The 22,692-nt window shown below is 44.7% G+C and overlaps 1 long non-coding RNA gene across 1 annotated transcript; it reads left to right on the top strand.

Moving 5' to 3' along the window:
- Nucleotides 1–3,295: 3,295 nt before the first annotated feature.
- On the top strand, nt 3,296–18,687 carry LOC117098309. The gene is made up of 3 exons (XR_004443325.1): nt 3,296–3,343; nt 13,045–13,050; nt 18,611–18,687. It is a non-coding gene; the product is annotated as an uncharacterized LOC117098309 (long non-coding RNA).
- Nucleotides 18,688–22,692: the final 4,005 nt, after the last annotated feature.

Below are 22,692 nucleotides of genomic sequence, written 5' to 3'. Positions count from 1 at the left end.
CAAGGGTCTTGAAAGAGATAGTCCCAAGTCTGGGTCAAAAATGCTGAGGAAATGAGCACAAAAATGCATAGGAGATGATAAAAACCTAAAATCTGTATCTAATAAACTTAGCTGGACTTTCTGGTTGTTTTAAGTATGGGAAGGGATGAAGGAAGCTACCTCGCAGGTTACTAGCTGGGCCACCGGTTAGTTATTACTGTCCATCAATTCATGGAAGACAGAAGACAGAAGGAGGAACTGGTGCTTTAGTTTTGTGTAGCAAGCAGGAAGAGGACAAGTCTACCTAACACGAATCAAAATGAGAGAAAGCAATGCTACAGAATTCCTCTCCCCCGACAAGATAAGCTTCTCATATTACAGATCTTACCTTTGAAATGCTTTTCAAAACTAGGGAGTCACTTGGGCTGGGAGGGGACTTCAACTAAGTCCTCATTTTACAGATTAGGCACTGAGGAGCAAGGCTGTTTCAATACCCTGTCCAGAGCGCGCACTGTTCAGGCAAAATCAGGACGAAAAACCAGCTCTGCCGGCTCCGTTCTACCTAGTGCTCCTCCTGCTTCACCTGCCCTCCCAAACTAAAAGGGATTCACATCCCCCAAATACGTTCATGTAAACACTTAGCATTCTTCAACTAAAAACAAAATCAGGTATGTACGCTAAAAATCTAAAGCCAAAAAGCATGTATTTAAATTTCTACTTTTCTTTGGGAAAACTTTCCCATTGTGTCAGAGTTTCTATTCACTGTAACATTCTCTATATTTCAGGCACTAAGACCAAAAAACAAAAAGTCCTTTTTCAGCTTAGGCCTTGAAGAAACGACAAGCCCTCTCGGATATTCCACCATATGAAACCACGGACACAGACGAGGCCTGTTCTGCCGAAACCAGGCCAATTAAGTCAGGGCTCAACTGCTTCTGTATTATTGTCAGAAGCCATCTCGACCTCAAGTAAAAGTAAAACTGGAGAAAGAGGCCGGCCTAACTTGCTCCTCAGCTGGTCCCCAGCAACGCCCCTGAAACTCTGCTCCCCGTCGCTGCGACCGCCCCTCCGACGCCGGGAGGACACGGAAGGAGCAGCGAGGCGCTGCCCGGCATCTGCCGCCAACTTCCCGGTCGACGGTCTGATTCAAATGCTCCCCACCCGTTTTCCATGTAGACTTGGGCAGAAACTGCGCCAGGAAAACTGTTATCCACTGTTACAGGGATGGAGAACTCTGGAATAACCAAATGACTACTTATATTCACTGTCCCATGTCCAGCGCCTTTTCAAACAATAACCAAATCCTGTAAAGTTCTGTCTGCAATGAGCAGTCAGTAGGGAAAATCTGTATTCGTGATGAATTCGCCTCTCCCTCCACGGAAAAAGACCCGCTTTCCGAGAGCCGAAGCCCCTGCCCGGAGCGACGGGCTCGCGGGCCCCAGGTGCGACCCCACCCAGCCTTCCCGGGATTCAGGCCGCCGGGCCCCGCGCCCGCGCTCACCCAGCTGCTCCCCGCGGCCTGCGCGCCCGCGCGCTTCTCCGGCATGGCTCCCGCCTCAGGCTCCGACGCCGCCTTCTCCTCCGGCTCCGGCGGCGGCTCCACGCTCATGCCGCGGCCATGCCCGCGCCAGCTCGGGGCGCTCCGGGACGACGGCGACGCCGCGGAAGCGGCGGCGGTGCCCGCGCCCTCATGGGCTCTGCGGCCCGCGGCGGCCTGCGGGTCGGGCGGCGGCGCCAGCGGCGGCGCCGAGGGCTGAGGAGGCGGCGGAGGCTGAAGCTGCGGGTCAGGTTAGCAAAGGACCGCAGCTCTAGGAACCAACCACTTAGCAAACCGCTCCGACCCCGACTCTCGCAGTTGCCGGCGGCGTCAGGGGCGGGCTGGATGGTCAAGCAACTGTGCCCCGTCCCGCCTCCCCACAGGCGGGCGCCAGGCAGGAGGCCCCGCCCCGCACCCCGGCTCCCGCCTCGAGAACGGGTCCCGCGCCTGAGTAGCCTCTAGCGACGCCGCGCCCACTTCAGACCCCGCCTTCACCTCGCGACTGGCGCCTTGGCGTCAGGACTTCGCGGCGCGCGGGAAATACGTCATCTCGAGACCCCCCCCCCCCCCGATTTCTTTTTCCGGAGAGAGTGGACTGAGCCTAGCACGTGGGGAGGAGCAAACTCGGGGGGGTTTGGTAGTGATTGCAGTACAGTTTTGGTCTTGGTTTGCGCCAACCCACCAACCTCTCAAGTTTTTCTATGATTCTCCAAGAAGAAAATAATATAATAGCAATGTTTCCCAAACGTACTTGAACACAACACTTTTTATTCCTGAAACATGATTAATATCTTGCAGAATGTGTAGGACACCGTTGGAAAAGCCTGGCTTTTTATGTTTATTTAATTTGAAAGATATTTACGTAATACTGAAGTATAAAAAAGCCTAGAGGCCTGGTGCAGTGGCTCACGCCTGTAATCCCAGCACTTTGGGAGGCCGAGGCGGCTGGATCACCTGAGGTCAGGAGTTAGAGACCAGCCTGGCCAACGTGGTGAAACCCTGTCTCTACTTAAAAAAAAAAAAACAAAAAAAACCAAAAAATTAGCCGGGCTTGGTGGCCCACACCTGTAATCCCAGCTACTCGGGAGGCTGAGGCAGGAGAATAGTTTGAACCTGGGAGCCAGAGGTTGCAGTGAGCCAAGATAGCATCACTGCACTCCAGCCTGGGTGACAGAGTGAGGCTCTGTCTCAAAAAAACAAAAAAAGAAAAGGCTACAAAACAATAATATATTTTGATCTTTTTACAAACATCAATAGAAAAAAGAATAAAATTTCTATTAACAAGATTAATAATTTTAATTGAATTAAAGTTATTTCATTTAAGAATTTTTTCAGGCCGGGCTGGGTGGCTCACGCCTGTAATCCCAGCACTTTGGCAGGCAGAGGTGGGTGGATTGCCTGAGGTCAAGAGTTCCAGACCAGCCTGGCCAACATGGTGAAACCACATCTCTACTAAAAATACAAAAATTATCCAGGCGTGGTGGTGGGCACCTGTAATCCCAGCTACTTGGGAGGCTGAGGCAAGAGAATCACTTGAACCCAGGAGGCAGAGGTTGCAGTGAGCCGAGATGGTGCCACTGCACTCCAGCCTGGGCGACAGAGTGAGACTTCGTCTAAAAAAAAAAAAAAAGCCTCTCTTTCTCTTCCCACCCACCACCCCCAAACACACACACACACTTTGCAGAAGTCTTTGACTGTTACTTTTTATTTGAGACAGAGTCTCGCTCTGTTACCCGGGCTACAGTCACCCAGCCTAGATCAGTGGCGTGATCTAGGCTGACTGCAACGTCTGTCTCCCGCATTCAAGCGACTCTCCTGCCTGAGCCTGTGGAGTAGCTGGGATTACAGGTGCACGTCACCACGCCCAGCTAATTTTTGTATTTTTAGTAGAGACGGGGTTTAACCATGTTGACTGGGCTGGTCTTGAATTTCTGACCTCAAGTGATCCGCCCCCCTCGGACTCACCATGCTGGCCTGGCCTTTTTTTTTTTTTCCTTGAGACAAAATTTCGCTCTTGTCGCCCAGCCTAGATCAGTGGCTCGATCTCGGCTCACTGCAACCTCTGCCTCCCGGGTTCAAGCAATTCTCCTGCCTCAGCCTTTCGAGTAGCTGGGATTACATGTGCATGCCACGACATGACTCACTTTTGTATTTTTAGTAGAGACAAGTTCACCATGTTGGCCAGGCTGTTCTTGAATTCCTGATCTCAGGTGATCCACCCTCCTCGACCTCCCAAAGTGCTGGGATTACAGGCGTGAGCCACTACACCCAGCCAGATTTGTCTACTTTTCTGAATGATTGTTTTAAATAATAGTTTTCAAAACACAAAGGGAATGTATGCATTATGTCATGCTGTTTGAGTATTATGTTTATGCCACTTATGAGCTTGGGTATCATTTTCTGATTCCTGTATCCATGAAACAGAAAATTTTGTAGACTTTTTTTGTTCTGTTTTGAGACAGTCTCTCTCTGTTGCTCAGTTCGGAGTACAGTGGTGCGATCTCAGTTCACTGCAACCCCCGCCTCCTGGGTTCAAACGATTGTGGTGCCTCAGCCTCCCGAGTATCTGGGACTACAGGCACCTGCCACCACACCCAGCCAATTTTTGTATTTTTGGTAGAGACAGGGTTTCACCATGCCGGCTGGAATGGCCTCTAACTCCTGACCTCCAGTGATCTGCCCGTCTCAACATCCCAAAGTGCTGGGATTAGGGGTGTGAGCCACTGTGCCCAGCCTGGACTGTCTTCTTAAAAAGACTCACAATAAAGTTATTCTAGAGGGAATAATGAAAGTTTTTGAAGTTTATTTTCTTTATCACAAAAGCCACTAAAGTTTGCTATAATACTAGCAGTGTATATATTTAACTACAGAATAAGCTGTGATTCTACTGAGGCAAATTTATAAATTATACCAGATAAGTATACCATTATATCTTTGATGGTTGATATTGCCGTATCAGCTATGTCAGAGTAATATATGCTAATACAGTTCTTTTTCCTAAGAGGAGAAATTCAATTTGCTTTTTTTTTTTTTTTTTTGATACAGAATCTTGCTCTGTCACCTAGGCTGGAGTTCAGTGGCGCGATCACAGCTCACTGCAGCCTTGACCTCCTGGGCTCAAGTGATCCTTCCACCTCAGCCTCCTGGGTAGCTGGGACCACAGGTGCATAAAACCATGCCTGGCACCTTTTTTATTTTTGGTAGAGACAGTGTCTCACTATGTTGCCCAGGCTGGTCTCCAACTCCTGGGCTCAAGCAATCTTCCTACCTCAGCCTCCCAAAGTACTGGGATTATAGGTGTGAGCCATTGTTCCCCTCCTTGCTGATTTCTATTTAATACTTTTGTTGAGATTTTTCGCTTTAAATAAATTAATCATCTGGTCTTAAAAGCTGGATTTTTTTTTTTTTGAGACGGAGTCTCTTTCTGTCGCCCAGGCTGGAGTGCAGTGGCCGGATCTCAGCTCACTGCAAGCTCCGCCTCCCGGGTTCCCGCCATTCTCCTGCCTCAGCCTCTGGAGTAGCTGGGACTACAGGCGCCCGCCACCTCCCCCGGCTAGTTTTTTGTATTTTTTAGTAGAGACAGGATTTCACCGTGTTAACCAGGATGGTCTCATCTCCTGACCTCGTGATCCGCCCGTCTCGGCCTCCCAAAGTGCTGGGATTACAGAAAGCTGGATATTAAGATTGGGTTAAACTTAATGCTAAAATAGGGTATCTAATAACTGAGAGTCTTTAATCCCCAAGACTATTCTCTGGTTTAATGATTCATTAGAAGAACCCCAAAAAGCTATTTTACTCATAGTTACAGTTTATTACAGTGAAAGGATACAGATGAAAATCAGCAAAGGTGGCCGGGCGCGGTGGCTCAAGCCTGTAATCCCAGCACTTTGGGAGGCCGAGACGGGCGGATCACGAGGTCAGGAGAGCGAGACCATCCTGGCTAACACGGTGAAACCCCGTCTCTACTAAAAAAAAAAAAAAAAAAAAAAACTAGCCGGGCGAGGTGGCGGGCGCCTGTAGTCCCAGCTACTCGGGAGGCTGAGGCAGGAGAATGGCATCAACCCGGGAGGCGGAGCTTGCAGTGAGCTGAGATCTGGCCACTGCACTCCAGCCTGGGCGACAGAGTGAGACTCCGTCTCAACAAAAAAAAAAAAAAAAAAAAAAAAAAAGAAAATCAGCAAAGGTAAGAGGCAGCCGAGTCCACAAGAGACCATGCACAAGCTTCCAGTTGTCCTTTCTGAGTCTATGGGCAGCACTTAATTCTCCCAGCAATGATATGGATCTGGGTGCTGTGTTCTCTCTCTCTCTCTCTCTACTTATGTGAGTGTGTGTGTATGTTAACAATACATGTAGTTTCAGAATTTCTAACTCTGTGGAAGCAAGTTTTCCAACTATAGTGTTTATGTACAGTTCTTTTTGTCTTTATCCTGATAGCCAGTCAAAACAGTTTTCCAAATCAATTCAATTTCTATTTTATTTACACAAATAAATTGAGTAATCAATCAAAATTTTATTTATTTATTTATTTATTTACTCAAATCAATTTATTTTTTCCCCATTCACTCTGGTGAGGTTATAAAATACCTTTGTAATATAATTAAGTTCATTTGTCCTACCAGCCATTCTATCCTAAGATCCCACTTTACTTTGCATAAAGTTAACTCTCTGTAGTGTATAGTTAATGTGGATTTTGACAAATGGATGGGCCAGGTGCAGTGGCTCAGGCCTGTAAGGCCTTTGGGAGGTCGAGGTGGGAGGATCACTTGAGACCAGGAGTTCAAGAGAAATAGGTAGAGTTATGCATCTATCACCACACGACCCTAAATATTCCCTTGTGTGGTCACTTTGTAATCAACAGAAAGGGGTAAATGGTATTGAATTCATCACTTTTATATATAATTTGAATCTTTTTAAAAGTATGATGCAATTGAGTTGTTCAATAATGTATGTGAGTCTCCTTGTACTGGCAGTTGTCTGCTGGGAAGGAAATCCAGAGCTGGCACCTGCATGGCCCAGATCCCAGCCAAGGTGTATAAAGCAATACCTCCACATGGTCACATGGTATCTTTGTTGCTCTTTCTGCACCTGTCTGCTGTTCCCTGTGTGAAAGGATATCAGACTGTCTTACGATAATTGTCTAAATGTTTAAAACACATTTCACTTAGTTTTGTTTGTTCCAAGCACTACTTTGTAATTGCAATTATAACCTAATATGTTAAGATAAACTTATTTTCACAGTTTTTTTTTTTTATTTTGAGATGGAATAATCGCTCTCTCACCCAGGCTGGAGTGTGGGGTGCAGTGGTGCAATTTCGGCTCACTGCAACCTCCGCCTCTCAGGCTCAAGCAATTCTCCTATCTCAGCTTCCCAAGTAGCTGGGATTATAGGTGCATACTACCACACCCAGATAATTTTTTTTTTTTTTTTTTTTGAGATGGTGTCTTGCTCTGTCACCCAGACTGGAGTGAAGTGGTGCGATTTTGGCTCACTGCAACCTCTGCCTCCCGGGCCCAAGCAATTCTCCTGTCTCGGCTTCCCAATAGCTTGGGACCACAGGCGCATACTACCAGACCCAGATGATTTTTTTGTTTTTTCAGACGGTATCTCACTCTGTTACCTAGGCTAGAGTATAGTGGCACAATATCAGTCCACTGCAACCTCCACCTCCCGAGTTCAAACAATTCTCTGGCCTCAGCCTCCTGAGTAGCTGGGATCACCACGACGCCCGGCTAACTTTTGTATTTTTAGTAGAGATGCGGCTTCACCATGTTGGCCAGGCTGGTCTCAAATTCCTGACCTCAGGTGATCTGCCCGCTTTGGTCTCCCAAAGTGCTGGGATTACAAGGGTAAGCCTAGCAACAGATTTTAGTTTAAGATAAAGTTCTAATCAAAACTTGTTTTCAGTATTTGCAGTGCATAATGAGTCCTATTTGAGAGTATTCAGTTTGGTTGGCGCTTTTTTTTTTTCATGGAGAACTATCCTTACTGAACCTCCTCAATTATTTGCCTTCCATTCAGCACTAGGCTAAAAGGCAGATGTGAATTGCCATCTGAAAAAAAAGTATATTTGGCAATTATACATACCAAGATGATTCAGAGTCAGATGGACCAGGCAAACATTTTATAAAAAGGGTGGGATTTTAGTTAGAATGGTGATCATTAAAGTCAGGAAACAACAGATGCTGGAGAGGATGTGGAGAAATAGCAATGCTTTTACACTGTTGGTGGGAGTGTAAACTAGTTCAACCATTGTAGAAGACAGTATGGTGATTCCTCAAGGATCTAGAACTAGAAATATCATTTGACCCAATGATCCCATTACTGGGTATATACCCGGGGGATTATAAATCATGCTACTATAAAGACACCTGCACATGTATGTTTATTGTGGCACTATTCACAATAGCAAAAACGTGGAACCAACCCAAATGTCCATCAATGATAGACTGGATTAAGAAAATGTGGCACATATACACCATGGAATACTATGCAGCCATAAAAAAGGATGAGTTCATGTCCTTTGTAGGGACATGGATGAAGCTGGAAACCATCATTCTGAGCAAACTATCACAAGGACAGAAAACCTTGACACAGGGCAGGAAACATCACACATGGGGGCCTGTTGTGGAGTGGGGGGCAGGGGGAGGGATAGCATTAGGAGAAATACCTAATGTAAATGATGAGTTAATGGGTGCAGCAAACCAACATGGCACATGTATACCTATGTAACAAACCTGCACATTGTGCCCATGTACCCTAGAACTTAAAGTGTAATAATAATAATAATAATAAGGTGGAATTTTGAGTGACCCAGGCAAAGGGTTTATTCTACAATGTGTGTGAATCATGTAAAAAGTAGGAATGTAAGGACATTTTTCCTTGCCCTACTTCTGTTTCACATGCTAGAAATGTATGCAGCATGCTGCCTGCTGTCCCTGTAGTCTTCACAACTGTCTTCACAACCGTCTCCATGCCAGAAGCAGGAACTGCTGATGTAAGTCAACTCCTCTTTTTCCTTGTCACCCTCACATAGTCAATGATCAAATCTTGCTTATACCCTTTCTCACCTCCTATCTCTTTCACCACTCGTACATCAAAGTCAGATTGTTCTATGCCTGCTTACTGCCTTAGTTCATAGCCTTCCAATTTCTCAGTAGTTTGCTGTATATCTTTGGGTTCACTTCCACTTATGCATGTACTCTTCACACAGAATTAGTCTTTCTCACCAAAAGCAATTGTGACAAAAGCAAAAATTGACAAATGGGATCTAATTAAATGTAAGAGCTTCTACATAGTTAAGAAACTATCAATAGAGTAAATGACCTACAGAATGGGAGAAAATTTTTGCAAACTATGCATCTGACAAAAGTCTAATATCCAGCCTCTATTAATATAAGGAACTCAAACAAATCAACAAGAAAAAAAAACCAACCCCATTAAAAAGTAGGCAAAGGACATGAGCAGACAATTTTCAAAAGAAAACATACCTGCGGCCAATGAACATATGATAAAAAGCTCAATATCACTTATCATTAGAGAAATGCAAATCAAAACCACAGTGAGATACCATCTCACACCAGTCAGGATAGCCACTATTAAAAAGTCAAAAAATAACAGATTCTGACAAGGTTGCAGAGAGAAGGGAATGCTTTTACACTGTTGGTGGGAGTGTAAATTAGTTCAAATCATTGTGGAAAGCACTGTGACAATTCCTTGAAGAGCTAAAAACAGAACTATCATTCAACGTAGCAGTCCCATCACTGGGTATATTACCCAGAGGAATATAAATCATTCTATCATAAAGACACATGCACATGTATGTTTATGGTGGCACTATTCACAATAGCAAAGACATGGAATCAACCTAAACGGCCATCAATGACAGACTGGATAAAGAAAATGTGGTACATACATGCCATGGAATAGTATGCAGCCATAGGAAATAATGAGATCATATCTTTTGCTTGACCACTTATGGAGCTAAAGGCTATTATCCTTAGCAAACTAGCACAGAAACAGAAAACCAAATACCACATGTTCTCACTTATAGGTGGGAGCTAATTGATAAGAACTCAATGACACAAATAGGGGAACAAGAGACAGTGGGGACTACTTGAGGGTGGAGGGTGGGAGGAGGGAGAGGATTTGAAAAAAAATAACTATTGGGTATTAGGCTTAGTACCTGGGTGACAAAACAATCTGTACAACAAACCCCCATGACACTAGGTTACCTATATAACAAACGTGCACATGTACCCCTAAACCTAAAAGTTTGAAAAAAAATGGTCTTTCTGAAATACAAATCTATCTTACTACGTCACTTTCTTGCTAAAAATTCTTCAAGATATCCCATTTTCATGAAGGAAAAGCCTCTGGCGCGTTAGCATGACATGAATGCCTCAGGCTCTGGCCTCTGCCCACCTGTCAGCCTTCTCTCCTGGCATTTTTCTACACCCATGTCATTGGGCTCCCATCACATGTGAGGCTCCCTCAGTCTGAAATAGCCTCTTTCTCCTTCTCCTCCAGCCATTTGTCTAATTCCTGTTAAGACTCAGCTCAAGTATGGTCTCCACCAGGTCTTCTCCAAGTTTCCCTTTCCATATTGCAAAACCTTTCCTTGCACCTTCTGGACACTTTGTTTAGATTTCTGTCAACATATAGTTCTCTGAATGTTAAAAAAAAAAAAAAATACATAATCTTGTTGGGCGCGGTGGCTCACGCCTGTAATCCCAGCACTTTGGGAGGCCAAGGCAGGCAGATCACTTGAGGTCAGGGGTTTGAGACCAGCCTGGCCAACATGGAGAAACCTCATCTCTACTAAAATACAAAAATTAGCCAGGTGTGGTGGTGGATGCCTGTAATTCCAGCTACTCAGGAGGCTGAGGCAGGAGAATCGCTTGAAACCGGGAGACAGAGGTTGCATGAGCCAAGGTCACGCCACTGCACTCCAGCCTGGCAACACAGTGAGACTCCATCTCAAAAAACAAAAACAAACAAACAAACAAAAAATCTTACCCAAGAGATAGTGAGCACATGCCCACATTTTATTTATCTCAGTAATAAGGGAACCCATAAAGCAGGTTCAAAACAGAATTTGAAAAATTAGGATTATTACAGTCAGTGTGAACAAAATGGAAGGATGAATTAATGTCAGTACATTAGATGTAGCCCCAGTGAATGTCCTATTGGGCAATCAAACTGTAGCAGTTGGGGGTTCTCATTTTTCCACCATGGAAAAGAAAACCAACTCATCAGTTTCTTAGGACACAATTTCTAACTTTACAGGGTTGTAAAATATCTGAGCCTAATCAGTCATAATATCAAAAATAAATAGTCAAAACCCTTTGAGTCAGAAGACCGTTGGGTGGGTTTGTCAGACAGTCGTCTTATAGCATGACATTGATGGAAGTGGAATCTCTTTACTTTGTGTCCAAGTTTTGAGTAACTTTGCCTAGCACTACTATCATTGTCTACCCTGATGCTACACTTTTTAATTCACTCAATCCTGGCACACACTGTGAACTTGAGAGAACGTAAGCGTTGGTGTTCAAACTAGGGTACGTATACCCCTTGTAATGTGGAAAGACTTTTCAGGGGTTACGTGGCCATGGATAGCTTTTAGATGACCAATTTCCAGGCCCTCGTCCTAAGCGTGTACTTTTTCTTACAGCTAACCTGCTCCCTGAAGTGTCTCTGTTCTCCAAGTTCCTCTTTTCCTCCCAGTCCAATCACCCTTCTGCCACCTCACCAAAGCCTCCCACCCATCCCGGCCTGCTCATGAGCATACCCTGAGACCTAAACACGCCCATTTTCCATTAAGCAAAAGAGCCAAATCGGCCTCAAAAGTCTGACAAAAATATACTGAAAGCCAGTCTACAATATCCTGGAAAATACACTCTTTATCTACAAACTAATGGTAAACTTAAATGTCAACTTAAAAGTGTACAGGGGGTGTTAAACAGTTTGTTAACATTTTTTTTTTTTCCTTAGGAGACAGGGTCTCACTCTATCACCTAGGCTGGAGTACAGTGACATGATCATAGCTCACTGCAGCCTCAAATTCCTGTGCTCAAGCAATCTTCCCACCTCAGCCTCCAGAGTAGCTGAGACTACAGGCGTGCACCACCATGCCCAGCTAGTTTGTTGTTGTTGCTGTTGTAGAGCCAAGGTTGGTTTCACTTTGTTGCTCAGTCTGGTCTCAAACTCCTGGCCTCAAGGATTCTCCTGCCTTGGCCTCCCCAAGTGCTGGGGTTAAAGGCACAAGCCACTGCACCTGACCAACATTCTTTTAAGGATCAACAAGCACAACACTGAAGGCCACTGTGTAGGAGGAAAATTCCGTACTTCCGAACTCCAGTGGAAGCCACAGCCAAGACCCTTGTCTTCTTGCTGTTGACTCGCTGAGCATTGTGTCACCTCCTTTGGTTAGTTTGGTTAGTTTGCGTTTCCCTTCAGCCTGGTCAGCTGATCCTTTTCCACCGGTTTGATTTTAACACTTTGAGTGCTGGCTTAAACCACCCCTTTCTGTCTGTTCCCATTCCTCACTGCCTTAGTTGAATGAGTGAGAAGGTGTTAGGATTGATCCCATCCTGGTTCCCCTGTGGAGAGTGTTTGGAAAGTGCCAGTCAATGTAGCCTGGATCACATTACTATAATTTTAAAGTCTCCTGGTCACTCTCCCTGTTACTTTTTACCCTGTGCACATATTTTTGTGTATTTATCACAATTATCTGTATACCAAATAGACTCTTTCTGGATGTTCATCTTTTTGACAATACTTTTTATTGTTCATCTGTTAGCCAATGGTTGAACTGAAATAAATCCAACTGGCCCACTAGACTGCAAGCATCCTGAAGACAAGTATTTGTTTTATTTGCAATTGTACATCCAGGGTCAACACAGAGAAAGAACGGTAGCACATTTATTGAGACATGACAGGCCAATAATAAGCCCTTTAATACACAGTCATTGAGTCATTAGGGCAAACCATGGGCATTGTCTGCATTTTAAATGCAGGGAAACAGAATTAGAGAGATTGGTTATGGCATCTGAGATCACATAGCAATAAGTGGTGCCAGGATTCAAGCTGGGGCAGAATGACCCTGGAGGTTTTGGCCTCAAGTCAATACTGGCTCGCAAATTGGATTTCTTGAATTGTATGGGTAGTGAATAAAACAGTCTTGTGTTACTGACTTGTATTCAATAGGCTTTCAGAGGACCAGGGCCCAGGTGACCTACTGAGACCCAGAATGGGAGGAGCATACCTCCCATCTGTGGGGTGGGGAACTGAGCAGCAGCTAGGGGGCTGTGGGGCAGCTTGGCCTTGCACTCAGGGCTCGAAGGGCATGGGAGCATCACAGCGAAAGCCACCATCATGAGAGAAAGGCCCAAAAATACAGGTGGACTGGCACTTGAGTCCACTGTGTATGTCCTCATGGGCAAGACTAGGGTGACACTTGGGTAGGGACTAAACCCCACCATGAGCAGATGTGGATAGTGAGGAGGTGCTCAGAGGTGTGAGGCTACAGCCTCACGTTCATGTGGTAGACTGTTTCAGGCTAGGGAAGCTTGGGATACTCTGGCTTCATTACAGTTGTTCAAGAAATTATGGAAGTAATCCATTGTTCTCTTAGCAGACAAACTTTATTTTCTTTATCTTATTATAAATCTTTTGCAAAAAAAAGATAGTGCTAAATAAAATTGTCTTTTCTCTTAGGACATGTTTGCTATTGAGTTTGTGAAGTTAATATCTTCATACTTGACTCATTAGCTTGAAGTCAAATTTCAATATTATTGTAATTTCTAACAATACTCCCATTATTTTCCAGTTCCTGCACTTAGCCATGAAAACCAATGTCACTTTGACTGAGTTACTTCATTTCTGTGAGCTCATCTATTAAATAAGGCAGTTGAATGAGCTGTTTTCTGCTATCCTTTCATAATCTCAAAGACAGTGACTGAGAGCCTGACTCTTTAAATGCTCAAAGTGAATTACTATTGATTTTTGCCTTTAAGTCATTACTTAATGTGGTTATGACTTGTTTGATGTTAGTGAGTCTTTGATTAGAGTCCATTTCCAAGGTTAGCTTTGTTTCCATAGAAATGCAACTGCTATGCCATGACCTGAGTTAAAACCAATGGCCAAATTGCACCCTGTATGGAAGATTGGGGTTTCTTGTCATCCACTAGAACCACGGACCCTAGTGAAGCCGATGAAACACAGAAGATAAACTCAGATGAAAATAATATATAAATTGCCAAACCAGACTGAGGTACAGTCCATCAATTGATGAAGGCACTTCAACCAAATAGATGTCTTGAAAAATTATAGATGATAAAGTATCAGATAAATTGACAGGGATTTCATTGATTTTACAAAGGATGATGTAGTTTCACTGACACTGGAGTATAAGAAATATAACAGCAAAAAGATACTGCCTCCCACCTCCTCCAACCCAAAGAACTTTCAGTAACGGAGTTTCAAACTAAACCTTTCCTTTTCTTTTCATCTTTTCTCTTCTCTTTTCTTTCTTTTTGAAACAGAGTCTCACCCCGTCTCCTGCGCTGGAGTGCAGTGGCGTGATCTTGGCTCACGGCAACCTCCAACTCCCGGATTCAAGTGATTCTGCTGCCTCAGCCTCCCAAGTAGCTAGGACTACATGTGCATGCCACCACACTGGGCTAATTTTTGTATTTTTTTAGTAGAGACGGGGTTTCACCATGTTGGCCAGGCTGGTCTGGAACTCCTAACCTAAGGTGATCTGCCCGCCTTGACCTCCCAAAATGCTGGGATCACAGGAGTGAGCCACCGTGCCCAGCCAGACTAAACTTTCCTAAATGTCACGTGGAGGATAAAATTGTTTGTACAAATCTTTTCATAAGTATATTATAAAGCATTTCAACACCTAGTAATCCACTACTAAAGACATTAATTTTTAAAAATCATTGTGATATTTGGTATCATTATATAATGGAAAATAAGGTAAACATGCAGACTGTATACAGTCCAATTCAATTACCAAATACAAGCAAAACCTATTAGATCGGCCGGGCGCGGTGGCTCAAGCCTGTAATCCCAGCACTTTGGGAGGCCAAGACGGGCGGATCACGAGGTCAGGAGATCGAGACCATCCTGGCTAACACAGTGAAACTCCGTCTCTACTAAAAATACAAAAACTAGCCGGGTGAGGTGGCGGGCGCCTGTAGTCCCAGCTACTCGGGAGGCTGAGGCAGGAGAATGGCGTAAACCCGGGAGGCGGAGCTTGCAGTGAGCTGAGATCCGGCCACTACACTCCAGTCCGGGTGACAGAGCGAGACTCCGCCTCAAAAAAATAAAAATAAAAATAAAAAAATAAAAATAAAAAATTAAAAAAAATTAAAAAAAAACCTATTAGATCAATTTCTGGCTTTTTTGAAGAAATCGAATCAAGTTTATTCAATTGCACCCTATGGTCTCAATGTAACAGGAAAGGGAAGAGGATGCTAAAATCAACCTCCTTTGATAACCTCCAATTAGATGACCAACTGGCCTGATTTGCCTGGGACTAAGGGTTATCAGGATGTGGAACATTCAGTGTTAAAACCAGGGCAGTCCCGGGCCTACTGGGACAGCTCGTCCTCTTCATCCCTCCAGTTCTTTTTAAAATATGTGGAATGTCCACATTTCTTTATCCTGGGACTTTTCTTCTTACATGTAGGCACTCCAGGAAGTCACAAAGCTGCACGATGGCGGGGCTGAGGAATCAGCCAAGGAATAAGCCGCGTCTCCGGGGCATCCGCCTCTTGCATTAGAGGTGTCTTCAGCTCTATCTTTGGGTGTCCATGCTGCCACCAGGTAGCTAACACAGAACTGTCCTGGGCAACTTTTGTCTTTGGTACTCTGTGCTTTCCCTGTTGACATCCTCAGCTGCCACCTCCACAGACCTCGCACTGTACTCCCTGTGGCTCATGCCCGTGAACAGTCTCTACAGGGACTTGCTTGCAGCACACTGTTAACTAATTGACAAATATGCCAGCTACTAAAGCTCAAAGTGTGACCACTTCCAGAAGTGTTGGGGTCTTAAGAGGTCATTCTCAGAGCTCAAAAATCTCAAAGACACAAAGCTAGACAGTAAAAATTGTTAGCTCTGTGGAAACCAAAGTGCAAAGCACTTAATAGCAAGAGTTGTTTCTTCCTGAGTACCATGTGTCGAGTACCATGCTAAATATTTCACAAACATTAATTCATAGAGTTCTACAGTAGCCCTGTGTGGTAGGTACCGAATCAAGCCCATTTCACAGGTAGAGACGCTGAGGCTGAGCTTGGTAATATGCCCTGCCCCATAGCACAGAGCCAGAAAGATCAGAGCCTGATTTGAACCCGACTCCATGCTTATACACCTCCAAAGTCAGGCTCTTGTCCCCCACAATGAATAGGTTTTTTTTTCTGGTATCACACACATACACTATATATATATATAGTTTTTGTAGAGGGACGGGGTGTCGCTCTGTTGCCCAGGCTGGAATGCAGTGGCGCAATCATAACCTCAAACTCCTGAGCTCTAGGAATCCTCCTGCCTCAGCCTCCCAAGTAGCTAGGACTGTAACCATGCCCAGGTAATTTTTTTTTTTCCCAGAGACAGGGTCTCACTATGTTGACCAAGTTGGTCTTGAACTCCTAGGCTCAAACAATCTTCCATCCTCAGCCTCCCAAAATCCCGGGCTTACAGGTCTGAGCCACAGTGCCAGACCTCACATGTTAGGTGTTTCTTGTTTGTTTGTTTTTTGCTTTGAGATGGAGTTTCGCTCTTATTGCCAGGCTAGAGTGTAGTGGTGCAATCTCGGCTCACTGCAACCTCCGCCTCCTGGGTTCAAGCGATTCTCCTGCTTCAGCCTCCCAAGTAGCTGGGATTACAGGCACCCGCCACCATGCCAAGCTAGTTTTTTGTATTTTTTGTATTTTTAGTAGAAACGGGGTTTCGCCATGTTGGCCAGGCTTGTCTTGAACTCCTGACCTCAGGTGATCCACCCGCCTTGGCCTCCCAAAGTGCTGGGATTACAGGCGTGAGCCACCGTGCCCAGCCACGTTAGGTTTTAATGAGGTCTCTTAGTTTGCAGCTAGGATCAAGTCCTCTCTCTCACCCCTCACTGATTCAGCCACATACAATTATTTTGATCATCTGCTATGCACCTGTGGTGTTCTTGGCACTAGGAATCCTGCTGTGAGTGAAGCTGAGCTCCTGCCTGTGTGAAGCCTGGGCCACATGGGTCTCCCAGATGTGCTCTGAAGTCACTGTCAAAAGTCATGGGCACTGGAGAGTTTCATGTGCCTGACACTAGGGAAGATACCAAATTCTACATTTGCCTCCAACGGACACAAATGTCAGTTTCCATCAAGCTCCACCCTGTCCAGGTGACTCCAGTTGTGGCTCTTTTCATACTATCTCCCCTTCTCCTACAAGTGCCACCAACAGGCCGAGGTGGGGAGCTGGGTTTAGAGATGCTGGTCTGAACCTTAGGTGAAATCCTCTCCCCTTATGTTGCAGGAGAATGAGTGCTCAGATGGAGAATCAGCACTCTTCTCAGGATTGGAAGGTGCTGTGGCTGGGGGAGTCTGCATTATGTTCTGGGCTGTGAGCTTTTCCAGAATTCCACTCCACAGGCACAGGTCTGCTGTGTATGCATTTCTTTTTTCTTTTTTTTTTGAAATAGAGTCTCACTCTGTCACCCAGGCTAGAGTGCAGTGGCGCGATCTTGGCTCACTGCAAGCTCCACCTCCCGAGTTCACACCATTCTTCTGGCTCAACCTCCCAAAGTAGCTGGGACTACAGGCGCCCACCACCATGCCCGGCTAATGTTTTATATTTTTAGCAGAGACGGGGTTTCACCGTGTTAGCCAGGATGGTCTCGATCTCCTGACCTCATGATCTGCCTGCCTTGACCTCCCAAAGTGCTGGGATTACAGGCGTGAGCCACCGCGCCCGGCCTTTGCATTTCTTGATATAAATCAGAAGTCCCTGAGTTCTCCAGTCTTGAATGTCTATGTCACATGTCTATCCGCATCTGAAGATGCTGGAAGTCGAGTCTGTTAGGAGGCCCCTGAATATGTGCTTGTCCCGCTGGTGCTTCCAGGAGGTTACCTAACCCCTCATTTCTCTTTTGTTCTGTGTTTCTTGCTCTAGGCTATTGCTCCATTTTCTGTAGGTCACTTCCTGCCACCTCTTCTCCAGGGTGATGGTATTTGCAACACACAGTTCCTTGTCTTGGTTTCCTAAGCATCTTACTTCTGAAGGTGAGATACTGGCTGTAACAATTAAGAAACTATTATTACAAGCTTGGGGATAACACTAGGTACTTAAGAAAACAACAAATCAAACCTGAGCTTCAGATAAGGATCACAGGATTAATGCCTGCCTTGTACCTGATGACCGGGATAAAGACCAGGTGCCTCCAGAAGTGACTCTCCTCAGGTCCCAGCCAGCTGACAACTGCATGCACCGATTATCTCTTTCTCTCCTTTTCTTTATCTGCATACTGGTTTCCAGGCCTTTGCTCACCCTGAAGGAGTCTCTGTTGCAAAAAATTGAGGTGAAATTCACATAATATAAAATTAGCCAATTTAAAACACACATTTCAGAGGCACTTAGTATATTCACAAAGTTGTAACAAGCATCACCTCTAGTTCTAAAATATTTTCTTCACACCAAAGGAGACCAACCCCTGTACCCATCAAGCAGCCACTCGCTGTTCCCTCTTCCCCCCAGCCGCTGGTACCCGCCAATCTGCTTTGTGTTTCTATGAATTTACCTATCTTGGATGTTCCATATAATTGGAATCATACCACAACATATGACCTTCAATTTCTGCCTTCTTTCACTTGTCATAATGTTTTCTGGGTTCATCTACATTGTCAATGAAGTATCAATACCTCATTTATTTTTAAAAATCGTGGTAAAATATACATAACAAAAATTGATCATTTTAACCATTCCTTTTTTTTTTCTTTGAGACAGAGTCTCCCTCTATTGCCCAGGCTGGAGTTCAGGGGCATAATCTTGGCTCACTGCAACCTCTGCCTCCCGGGCTCAAGCAATTCTCATGCCTCAGCCTCCCGAGTAGCTGGGATTACAGGTGTGCACCACCATGCCCAGCTAATTTTTGTATTTTTAGTAGAGATGAGGTTTTACCATGTTGGCCAGGCTGGTCTCGAACCCCTCACCTCAGGTTATCCACCCACCTGGGCCTCCCAAAGTGTTCCACCCACCTGGGCCTCCCAAAGTGCTGCGATTACAGGCGTGAGCCACCATGCCTGGCCCATTTTAACCATTTCCAAGTGTACACAGTTCTGTAACATTTAAGTACGTTCTCATTTTGGGACAACCGACACCACTGTCCATCTCCAGAACTTTTTCACCTTCCCAAACTGAAACTCCAAGTCCATTATAGACTTTCCACTCCCTGTCCCTCAAATCCCTGACAACCACCATTCTACTTTCTGTCTGCCCTATTGTGAGTATTCTAGGTACCTCCTATAAGTCGAATCATACAGTGTTTTCCCTTTTGTGACTGAGTTATTTAACGTACTAAAATGTTTTCAAGGTTCATCAGTGTGTCAAAATTTCCTTCTTTTTAAAGTGAGTTGAGATCATACCACTGCACTCCAGCCTGGACAACAGAGTAAGACCCCATCTCAAAAAAAAAAAAAAAAAAATATATATATATATATATATATAATTATCCTTGTAGGCATGATGTGGTACCTCATTGTGGTCTTGATTTGCATTTCCCTGATAAGTAATGATGCTGAATATCTTTTCATGTGCTTGTTGGCTATTTGTATATCTTTAGAGAAATGTCTAAGTCCTTTACCCATATTTTAATCTTTTTGTTATTTAGTTGTAACATTTCTTCCAGATATTGGACCTAGGAGCTCCCTTTAAAGATCTTGGACCATAGGTACTATATTGGTTCATTTTCTGTTACCTATATCAGAATTCCTGAAACTAGGTATTTTATAAATAAAACAAATTTATTTCTTACAGTTATGGAGGCTGAGAAATCCAAGGTTGAGGGACTGCCTCTGGTATTCCTGTCTCTTCTCCTTTTTCCACTAAAGGCCTGGTTGCCTTGACTGCTTCCAAGAGACTGGCAGGGAAAAGCAGTCTAACCATCCACAAATATTAGCTAGATGGTAAGCCTCCAACTCTCAACAATGAACCTGCCTACTGAGGGAAACACAGCCAACTCCAAATATAATGGGATTTTCTTGTGTTGTTTGTTTGAGACAAGGTCTTCCTCTATCTCCCAGGCTGGGGTGCAGTGGCGCCATCTTGGTTCATTGGCCTAAACCTCCCGAGCTGACGTGATCCTCCTACCTCAGCCTCCTGAGTAGCTGGGACTATAGGTGTGTGCCACCACATCCCGCTAATTTTTTATTTTTTAGTAATAACGATGTTTTGCCACGTTGCCCAGGCTGGTCTCAAACTCCTGGGCTCAAGCAATCCTCTGGCCTTGACCTCCCAAAATGATGGGATTACAGGCGTTAGCCACTGCACCAGGCCAAAATTAGTTTAGACCAGATCAGAGTGTCCTACTTAATAGCCTTTACTCTGAGATATTGGTTAAGCTCACAGAGCTGGGTCCCTGGCAAACTCACTGAGTCTAAGCCCCAGGGTGGTGGCACCTGCCCCAACCTCCACATTGCTCAAACCTTGCAGAGGCAGGAAGTTCCTCCTTCCTGATGCTGCAATCAGTCCTAGTCAGTTTCAGAATTTGGGGTCATAAGCAGATTACAAAAGGCCATCTTCAAAGAAGCTGCTTATAGATTTCATGAAGTTTCTTAGGAAGTGAAACTTTCTGATGTATAGACAGCAAATGGCTTCCAAGCAGAATAGTACTGCTCACATAACAGTGCAGTATGAGCCAGGTACAGTGGCTCATGCCTGTAATCCCAGCACCTTGGAAGGCCAAGGCAGGCAGATCACCTGAGGTCAGGAGTTTGAGACCAGCCTGATTAACATGGAGAAACCCCATCTCTACTAAAAATACAAAAAGTTAGCCGGGCATGATGGTGCATGCCTGTCATCTCAGCTACTCGGGAGGCTGAGGCAGGAGAATCACTTAAACCTGGGAGGCAGAGATTGCAGTGAGCCAAGATCACACCATTGCACTCCAATCTAGGCAACAAGAGCGAAACTCTGTCTAAACAAAACAAAACAAACAAACAAAAGAACAGTGCAGTATAACCTGAAATGGGGTATTCAAGCATCTTTTCACCCATGATAGGCCACTCCTTACAAGGAATCCCATTATTCACTTTAAAAAGGAAATGGTGGCCAGGTGCGGTGGCTCATGCCTATAATCCCAGCACTTTGGGAGGCCAAAGCGGGCGGATCATGAGGTCAGGAGTCATGAGGTCAGGAGTTCAAGACCAGCCTGGCCAACCTGGTAAAACCTCGTCTCTACTAAAAATACAAAAATTAGCTGGGCATGGTGGTGCGTGCCTGTAATCCCAGCTACTCAGGAGGCTGAAGCAGGAGAACTGCTTGAACCGGGGAGGCAGAGGTTGCAGTGAGCCGAGATCAGGCCATAGCACTCCAGCCTGGGCAACAGAGCAAGACTCTGTCTCGGAGTGGAAAAAAAAAAAAGAAATGGCTATGTTAAAGTTTTGACAGTAAATAATTTGTAAGTCATTCCTCTCATATGGTGAAAACAATATCTACTCTCCTATAATGAAAAAAAACTTTTTTTTTTTCTGAGACAGAGTCTCCCTCTGTCGCCCAAGCTGGAGTGCAGTGGCACAATCTCGGCTCACTACGGCCTCTGCCTCCCAGGTTCAAGCAATTCTCCTGCCTCAGCCTCCCGAGTAACTGGGACTACAGACGCGCATCACCACGCTCAGCTAATTTTTTTTATTTTTAGTAGAGACGAGGTTTCACCATATTGGCCAGGTTGGTCTCAAACTCCTGACCTAAGGTGATCCTCCCACCTCGGCCTCCCAAAGCACTGGGATTATAGGCGTGAGCTGCCACGCCCAGCCTAAAAAAAAACCCTTTAAGGAAGGTTTTTTTAAGGTTCCTAGGGCTGGTTATTACTGGAAATCATAAACAAAATGACCATTTAAGTATAAGAATCATCTGAATATCCAGCCTGGCCAACGTGGTGAAACACTGTCTTTACTAAAAATACAGAAATTAGCCAGGCATGGGGCGTGGTGGCACACACCTGTAATCCCAGCTACTTGGGAGGCTGAGGCAGGAGAACGGCTTGAACCCGGGAGATGGGGGTTGCAGTGACCAAGATCATGCCATTGCATTCCAGCCTGGGCAAACTCTGTCTCAAAAAAAAAAAAAAAGAAACATCTGAATTTGACTTTTAAAATTATGACTGTATATCATAATTCAATCAATAAATATATTAAATAATTTTTTTCTGTGAAGGATAAAGTAATATTTTCCCTAAAACTAATCATAAGAAGAAAAGTACTTCCTTTAGTACAAAGTTATAACATAGGTCAGTGGTTCTCAAAGTGTGGCATAGGGAACCCTGGAGAATCCCCAAATCTTTTTTTAGGAGAACGGTCTATGAGGTCAAAAGTATTCTCAAAACAATACTGGGGCCAAGCGTGGTGGCTCATGCCTGTAATCCCAGCACTTTGGGAGGCCAAGGCGGGCGGATCACTGGAGGTCAGGAGTTCCAGACCAGCCTGGCCAACATGGTGAAACCCTGTCTCTACTAAAAATACAAAAATTAGCTGGGTGTGGTGGCACGTGCCTGTAATCCCAGCTACTTGGGAGGCTGAGGCAGGAGAATTGCTTGAACCCAGGAGGCAGAGGTTGCAGTGAGGCAAGATCGCGCCAGTGCACTCCAGCCTGGGCAAGAGTGAAACTCCATCTCACAAAAAAAAACTGGGAATGACTTGTCTAATTTACTTTCATTGTCTCATGAGTGTACAGTAGAGATTTGCTGAGTCTGTAAGATACATAGTATTATATATATACAATTGAATCCAATGTCTTCTGTTAAGGCAGAAAAAAATTTTTGCAAAATTGTAAAACAATGCCATTCTTCTCACTATAACATTTTTCTTTTGGAAATTCTCTTGTGAAGTTCTTTTTTGCATAACTATGTTATTTATGTTAACATTTTTATTGTATTCATGTAAATATTATTTTATATATTTCATTTTTAAGTTAGCC

This window comes from Trachypithecus francoisi, unplaced genomic scaffold (assembly GCF_009764315.1).
Source record: "Trachypithecus francoisi isolate TF-2019V2 unplaced genomic scaffold, Tfra_2.0 Lachesis_group16, whole genome shotgun sequence".
NCBI classification, from domain to species: Eukaryota; Metazoa; Chordata; class Mammalia; order Primates; family Cercopithecidae; genus Trachypithecus; species Trachypithecus francoisi.
The sequence above is the reverse complement of the archived record's forward strand: the minus strand, read 5'-3'. Positions and strand labels throughout refer to the sequence as shown.